At 37.8% G+C, this 8,688-nt stretch overlaps 1 long non-coding RNA gene across 1 annotated transcript; it reads right to left on the bottom strand.

Annotated features, from left to right (window-relative positions):
- Positions 1-7,137: 7,137 nt before the first annotated feature.
- Positions 7,138-8,238, bottom strand: LOC139197044 (uncharacterized). Its single transcript, XR_011582016.1, has 2 exons — positions 8,184-8,238; positions 7,138-8,057 (listed from the first exon to the last, which is right to left on the bottom strand). It is a non-coding gene; the product is annotated as an uncharacterized lncRNA (long non-coding RNA).
- Positions 8,239-8,688: the final 450 nt, after the last annotated feature.

Raw genomic sequence — 8,688 nt, 5'->3', positions numbered from 1 at the left:
CATTTTATGCCCATGTGTGTGTGTTTCCTTTGCCCATGTGTGTGTGTTTTTCCTTTGCATTTGTACACACATGTTCTTCATTATTTCAGCCAACAATCCACCCATTTTCTGCCCATGTCAAACTATCCATGCCTTGCCTTTCTCTTTGTGTATGTGCTGTCCACGTTTCTGAACCTTTCAGTGTTACAATGCCCATAACTTCTTCTAGAAAAATGATATTAGCAATCCGTAAATTGCTCCAGAAAGTAGACATCCGTAGCTTTCCACGAATATAAGGCTCATTTTCTAATTCATTCTGAGCTGTTTGTAACATGCTTTCAAAGGCAGCTAATCTGCACAGGCAGTTTTGACGAATTTGTTACTTAATAATTCACTTGTGCTACTTTTCTTTTCTTTGCTTGATAAATCACACAAAATACAAAAACATAGTAAATAGCTCAAAAATGTAAGGAACTAACTAAGAAAAGACGAGTGAATTCGAAGTAAAAATATATATAAATATGATCCGATCAAATACCCCCACACTTAACTTTTGCTAGTCCTCGAGCAAAACAAAGAAAACAAGAACAAGAAGTAACAAGAAAAACATTAGCTTCCCCCTATGTGACCCTCATAGAATTTCATTTAAGAAAACAAATCATCAAGAACCATAGCTAGCATCAAGGAACTAATCCAAGTTCATCTTCCTTATTCAAATATTAGCAGTAATCTTTGAATCATCCTTGAAGTGTAGTGTGTGAGATAGCCATGCTAATGCAATTTCAAGTTTTTATTTTTAAAATCATCATATGCAAACTAGTGACCTTCTCACGGGATATACACTCAATCACATATGTGTTTAGTTTTAGTGTGTTTCGCTCAAAGAATCAAATGTGAAATTTCTACCATAAGCTTGCATAAAGATCACTTCTCCACAGTCATAATTGCAAAACTTAAATTAAGAGGACTTTTATTGGATGTAATGAGGCTTAGGGATAGGGTTATTGAAACGAAAGAATAGGAAAACACAAGTTCCAAGCTACATTGCAAGCAATTCTTTTCTTTAGATTTATAAGAACTCAAGCTCTCCAGCAATTCTTCTAGCACCTCCAACCATACTCTTAAACTGAACTTTAAAAACTTTTTATTTTCTTTTTATACAATCTTTCTTTCTTTCTTTTTTTTTTTTTTTTTTTTTTTTTTTTATTAATCACAAACATGAAATACCCCCACACTTATTCTTTTGCCAAACATCTTCACAGTACTTCACAAACGTTTCTCATAAGACAATCTCGCATTGCTCGCTTGGAAAGGGTAAGGAAAAATGTTTCAGGTATAAGGGTAGACATATCTGGTGATAAGAAATAAAAGGCTCAACAAACAAGGCTCAAATTGGCAATCTAATGATATCATTTTTATTTGGGAAACATGGTTATTTGGGCCATAGTGGTAAACCTAATGCCTCTATCATTTCCAAGTTCATGCAATCAATGACAAACATTTCGAAAGATCGTTACGCAAGTTCTAGAGATGTATCTCACATAAGTTCATCACACATGAAAGAATAGGAGTGTATGAAAAATGCACACACTTTCAATAGGCTCAAAAACTCACATAGGATGTATATGGTCACTAAATTCACATATGAAGCTTTAAGTCATACTTTAGTTTCACATTAACAAGGCTATGTGCATTTGGTTTTTCAAAGATGATCAAACATGTACAAAACTAACAAGAGAATTAGGAATTTCACAAAACACATGTTAACTAAGTTCTTGATAATCATGATTCAAATTTGATCTAATTATATCATTGGGTCGGGAAACTAACAAAAATCTAATTCAAAACAATAAGGGAAACAAGACAATATTTTTGGATTTTTAAATTTTCCGATTTTTTTTTTTAATTTATTTATTTTTTTTTAAAGAAAACAAAACTAATTAAGAAAACAAAAAGCAACAACATGGAAACAAATGAAACTCGTTAGTAGTTGAAGGTACAAAAAAAAAAAATTTCAATTTGGTCATTTTTTATACTCTTTATCCCCAAACTTAAATTGGACATTGTCCCCAATGTCAGAAAATACTATACTGCAAATAAAAATAAAATAAATAAATAATAAGAAGCAAAATAAAACAATGGGACTGAAAACTTCCCTAGTTTGCAGTAAAATCAAGCGATGACCCCCAAGCTAAAATTCTGCAATCAACTTCAAGGGTGGAAATAACCAAATTTTCCTGCAAAGAAAAGAAATAATTCAGTTAAGTAACACAAGAAAATATATATAAAAAAAAAAAAAAAAAATTGCAAACGAAAAATTGAAAATCACGATAAAAGACAATGAATAGAACTAATAAGTGATCATTGGTCGTGCTTGTTGACTTTCCACAGCTTTCCTCTTGAACTGGGTGACACTTAGCTTTTTACTTGCAAGTGATGATTTGATGATATTGTACGGCGAAGCTTTGCTCTTTGGTGATGTTGCAGTTCCTTATTTGTTCTCCAAGCAGATGTGGCAGCTTCTCTAGTTCCTCAGCTCGGACTCCTTCCGCTGGGATGATTGTGCAAGCTGCATTCTTCTCTGCTTGTTTCTTCTGTACGTTGTCTCCACATGCTGTTGGTATCATTTTCGCTTGCCTTATCTGTTCTTCAGGTAGATGTGGCAGCTTCTTTGGAAGTACATCAGCAGTGGAAGACGAGTACTCGAGAGCAATTTCTCCATGTCCTGCAGGTTAGAACAAAGACAAGGAAAAGGACATGGAGAATGCATGATATGAGATACTCTTGCTTTCAACCTTTATGATATGAAATACTTTTGCTCTGGATGGGCTGTTTGCAGGGGTATCCCAGGGAATGAGGAATACAGTGTGACTCGAGAGGGTTCTTTGGGAATGCATTCTCGGAGATGAAAAAGTGCTGAGAGGGTGTGCCTTTGCTGTGGAAGGCGAAGGTAAATACTTATAAGACTTTTCTTCACAACCGGAACTATTCTCTCACTCATTGTCGGCAGCCGGTGGATGGATGAATACTACAAATTACGCGCTTTCTGACAAAGCTGCCCGTAATTTCCGCAAAGCAGATTCCTCATTGATATCTGGAATCGGCGCTTCGAGCTCTGAGCATCGTCGATTGTAGAGGTAGTATGTGACACGTGCGGATAAATCTGGAAAAGAATATTTGCCCGTGGGTTGAAGCTCAGCTTTTGAGAAAGCTAGCGTGTCTTTGACTGTTGAATTTCCCTCTTCGATTTCTGAATTGGTGCTTCGACAAACTGCCCGAGAATTTCGCAAAGCAATTTGCGTGTGACAAGTGACGACACGTCTGGACAAATTGATCTTTTGAAATCCGGGGTTCGGCTCGTGGTTTCTGAGCAAGCCCAGCCTTTGAGAAATGCAACGCCTCTTTTGAGAAAAGAATCCGGCTTTTGAGAAAGGAAACTCCTCTTTTGAGAAAAGAATCAGGCGCTTGAGAACGGAGCCCCGACTCTTCGATTTGCGAGAGGACGCCTCTTCAATTTCTGAGGAGCGCCTCTTTGATTTCTTCTTTTTATAGAGGTGTTAATTTTGTTCCACAACACACTTGAGTTCCCTCTTGTAAACATTCCCTTCTTGCAATTTCCAAAATCTTAATCTGTCCGATCTCTTCTTTCTCAACACCTTCAGAAAATGTCTGGCCCTTCCGATCGTCGTTTTGACTTGAACATTGGTGAAGAGGCAGCTCCGCCTTCACCAGACAACATATGGCGCCCATCTTTCATATCCCCTACTGGTCCCCTTACCGTGGGGGATTCGGTGATGAAAAATGATATGACAGCTGCGGTGGTGGCCCGGAACCTTGTCACCCCAAGAGATAACAGACTGCTCGCTAGACGGTCTGATGAATTGGCGGTTAAGGAGTCTCTGGCTCTTAGCGTGCAGTGTGCGGGTTCTGTGTCCAACATGGCCCAACGCCTATTTGCTCGAACCCGTCACGTTGAATCGTTGGTGGCTGAAATACAGAGTCTCAAAGAGGAGATTAGAGGACTCAAGCATGAAAATAAACAATTGCACAAGCTTGCACACAATTATGCCACAAACATGAAGAGGAAAATTGACCAGCTGCAAGACACTGATGGTCAAATTTTACTTGATCATCGGAGGTTTGTGGGTTTGTTCCAACCGCATCTTCCTTCGTCTTCTGGGGCGGCACCGCGTAGTGAAGCTCCAACTGATCAACCTCCGATACCTCCTCCTTCCGTGGCCCCGCCGACTGCTGAAGCTCCGCCGACTACTGAAGCACCACCTGACCAATGAATGTTTATTAGTTAACACATCATTGTAAAATATTTTTACTTTTATGTTTTTTTTTTTTATGTATTATTATTATTATTATTATTATTATTATTTTTAAATATGTAAATTAATGTAAAAAAAACTTTGGTTAACCTTCCCCCACACTTAAACTAAATAACACAAACTCACAGAAATCAACCAAATAACACAACTAACTAAACAAAACAAAATGAAAGCAGTAAAGATAAGGGTGTAAGAATTCAAATCTGATTTGGTTAGCGATTCCAAAGTCTCCCTTCGTTGAATGCTTGGGTTGCCTCCCAAGAAGCGCTTGATTTAACGTCTTTAGCCGGACGAAACTTTCCTTTAAACTCCCCTCGGCTCCAAAGCATGGAATTTATCTTTTAATGGGAGGTGATACTTGAAATGATTCGGCAATGGTTTAAATTCAAGAGTGGGTGCCTGAATCATCAAAATCAGAAAAATGTTAGTATAAATAAAAATTAAAATTGGAGAAGATGGCTTACTTTCTTTTTCCGACACAAACTCAATGACAAACACCACATTTTTGAACATTTCCGGGACTTTGAACTTGGCCAGGTTTACTATGATGGTTGTGGCTTGTCCCGTGTCATCAAACTCAACTGTTTTGGGCTTGATTGTCTCATGCACAGCCTCTTGGATGTATTCTTGATATGCTTCAACCACTTCATTTTCTTGAATCCCTTTTCTTGGTGTGCAAGGTTCTTTGAACATTTCAATACCATCGGGAACTTGTTTTGGTGCACCAAGAATTGGGATATCACTTTGCACCTTTGGAAGAGCTTCCACAATGTCTTTTTCACTCTCTTTGATATTTGGAATCAAAAACCTGCAAGGACAAAGGACATTCGCTGGAATAATGTTAGAATGAAGTGAATTTAGAACTTCCTCACCTGAGTTGGATGACATAGGGATTTGAGGAGCTTGCAGCAAAAATTCTTCTAAACTGCCCAGGTCGTCCTCCTCTTCTTCAGCTTGCAGCAGCAATTCATCCATGTTCGGGTTGTGTTTGGATGGTTCTGGGACAGCTTCATCCTTCATGTCACATTCCAAAGTGATGGCTTCATCGATTTCACTTTCTGCCTTTGAATTTGCAATGTTTGAGTTGGAAAGTTCACTTTGATCTCGAATCTGTGCCATGAATTCCACAATCTGCCCAACTTGCATCTCCAATTCGTCCACTCTTTTGACTCGGTCTTGCATCTCCTGGTTTCGATTTTCTACTCCCTGATTCAAAGAGGTGAGTAACTTATTAAGTGTATCATTATCCAAGGACGTACCTGAATTGAATTGGGTTGATTGTTGTGGTGGCTGTGACGGTTCATATGGCCACTGATAGAACTCTTCCGATGGCGGCAATTGTTCTTCTTTTCGTAAACCCTGCGCTACAGAAATTAGTCCTTCAAGAATTTCATTATAATTCATGGGCATACTTTGATTTGATTGGAATTGTTGTGGGGAATGCTGTGGTGACTGCATAGGTCTTGAATAGAACTCGTCTTGCTGCCAATATCCACCTTGTTGAAATTGTTGAGGTTCATCCCACATATAATCTGAATTACCTCTCCAATCTGAATTGTAAGAGTTGGAAAAAATGTTGCCCCTCGATTGGTTATGGCCTTGATATCCCCAAACATCTTCATTTGCATAAAATTGAGGACTTTGATAACCTTGCCCATAGGGCACATCAAATGTAGGGACACTTGGCATTGTGGTCCGTTCGGCATTATGAGTCAATTGAGCAGTGAGTTGTGCCAATTGAGCTTGAATGGTCGCAAGTGCCATGTCTCGCTCCATTTGTACCTAAAATCAAAGGAAGAAAAATAAATCAAATATCAAAAGTAACACAAAACAAGGAAAACAAAACTAAGTCAGAAACTAAAACAAAAACAAACTAAACAAAAAGAAAAGAACCAAGGGATTAGCAAAGTTTGCTAATCCCCGGCAACGGCGCCAAAATTTGGTGCGAAATATATAAGCACACAAATTAAACCCTCTTTTTATCAAATGTAGTAAAGTATGTAAGTAGGGATCGTTCTAAACCGGGGATTAGGAGGGCTTGCTAAAACCTCTAAACTAACTCAAAAACATAAAAACAAAGTTAAAAACGTTTGAATAGACTTAAAGAACTCAAAACAGGTTCACAAGACTCAAAATAACTTAAAGACACTCAAAACTGCCTAAAAACACAAACTAGGCAGTTTCTGACTCTAGCACAACTTTGGACGAAATTTGGGTTTTGACTTGACTCAAAACACTCTAAAACACAAACAAACAAATTTTAAACACTTTGAAACAAGAAAGTAAAAGGGGATTTTAGTTTTGATGAATTTGAAACAAACAAACAAGTTATAAAACTAGGAAGATTGTAAAACAAATTTAAGAAATAAGATGATGGATGGATTAGTTAGAGGTCCGTTCTTCACACATGACACACTTGTATATGAATTGATTTCCAATTGCTTTTCAATAAACTATGATGCTCAACACCCCAGATTAATTAGGTACGCTTAAATTAATCCTCAGATTTTCCTAATTTCATTGAATTGGATGATTGCATACAACAACCCAAAGCATTCTCCACAAGTTCCCTACATGAATTGCATAATAGAGATACAAGCAAGAATCATTAAGTTCTATAAAAATCATAAGCATTGACGAAACACTTGTAACTATGAATTGCATGAAACTTATGCCAAGAATTCAATTAACGCGATTGTGATAAACAACCTTCACTACTTATGAATATAAATTTGTAACGATTAGGTGAAACTCATTTATATTCTAGCATCTAATTCATGCATGAAAACTAAGTATGCATCCTTAATAAACATACAAGAATTAGTTATGAATAAAATAGATAATTGAATTGCAATCACAACTTATCAAATCACAATTGGAAGAAATCAATTTAAATCTCAAGCATGTTCATGGCTTCAAACTTCCCCCTAACTAAATAGGGGTTTAGCCACTCATACTTACAAAGCAAAGATAAACAAATTTAAACATTGAAAACAAAAGAAAGAAAACACCTAAAAACGCTCCAACAATCCAATTTGAATGGCAAGCACGTCCAAGATCCTTCTTCTTCTCTTTGTAGCGGCACAAGGTGTGGTTTGATGGATGAGTGGTAAATTATGGTGGTGGATGGATATAGGTGGGTTATGGTGAAGGGTGGATGGGTGGATTGTGTTCTCTTTGGTTTTCTTCCCCCTTGTTATGGTGAAGGGTGGATGTATTTATAAGCTAGGGAGAGGACCACTCCATTTCCTTTGCATGTGAGCTTGTGTGGGTGTGTGTTGGCATGTTTCCTCTTTACATTTACACACACATGCTTCATCATTTCAACCACAAAACACACACATTTTCTGCCATGTTTTTCCCTTTACATTTACACACACATGACCTCCATCATTTCAACCACAAATCAACCCATTTTATGCCCATGTGTGTGTGTTTCCTTTGCCCATGTGTGTGTGTTTTTCCTTTGCATTTGTACACACATGTTCTTCATTATTTCAGCCAACAATCCACCCATTTTCTGCCCATGTCAAACTATCCATGCCTTGCCTTTCTCTTTGTGTATGTGCTGTCCACGTTTCTGAACCTTTCAGTGTTACAATGCCCATAACTTCTTCTAGAAAAATGATATTAACAATCCGTAAATTGCTCCAGAAAGTAGACATCCGTAGCTTTCCACGAATATAAGGCTCATTTTCTAATTCATTCTGAGCTGTTTGTAACATGCTTTCAAAGTCAGCTAATCTGCACAGGCAGTTTTGACGAATTTGTTACTTAATAATTCACTTGTGCTACTTTTCTTTTCTTTGCTTGATAAATCACACAAAATACAAAAACATAGTAAATAGCTCAAAAATGTAAGGAACTAACTAAGAAAAGACGAGTGAATTCGAAGTAAAAATATATATAAATATGATCCGATCAGCTACTTACAACCAAGTGATCCACTTCAAAAAGGTTGTTGACAGGCTTGAGCCTCAAGTGTCGGAACTTCAAGGTGTTTTGAAGACCAACGACAATCTGAAGAAGGAAATTGAGGAGTTGTAGCAGGTTCGTGCTTGCTTGCTTGAGGAGAATGAGCAGTTGAAGAGTGAGAAGGATGGTTTCGAGGCTTTGCTTATTTAGAATCAAGCTGATTTCTACAAGTTGGGCTATGCAGATCATCTCTATGGGTGGCTGTCTGACTTTGAGTTTTCCGGTAAAGACTTCGAGACCTTCTCTATTTCTCCAGAAGACTTGCTCGCTTTTACCTTTGAGTCTTCTATCGGTGAAATAGTTGGAGGAGTTGATACCCAGGCTGGAGCAGTCGAAGGTAAAGATTCGGAGGATGCCGCTGCTGAAAACACCAAGGCTGCTGAAGGTGTAACGACCGAGC

Source organism: Malus domestica, chromosome 06 (assembly GCF_042453785.1).
Source record: "Malus domestica chromosome 06, GDT2T_hap1".
Classification (NCBI taxonomy): domain Eukaryota; kingdom Viridiplantae; phylum Streptophyta; class Magnoliopsida; order Rosales; family Rosaceae; genus Malus; species Malus domestica.
The sequence above is the reverse complement of the archived record's forward strand: the minus strand, read 5'-3'. Positions and strand labels throughout refer to the sequence as shown.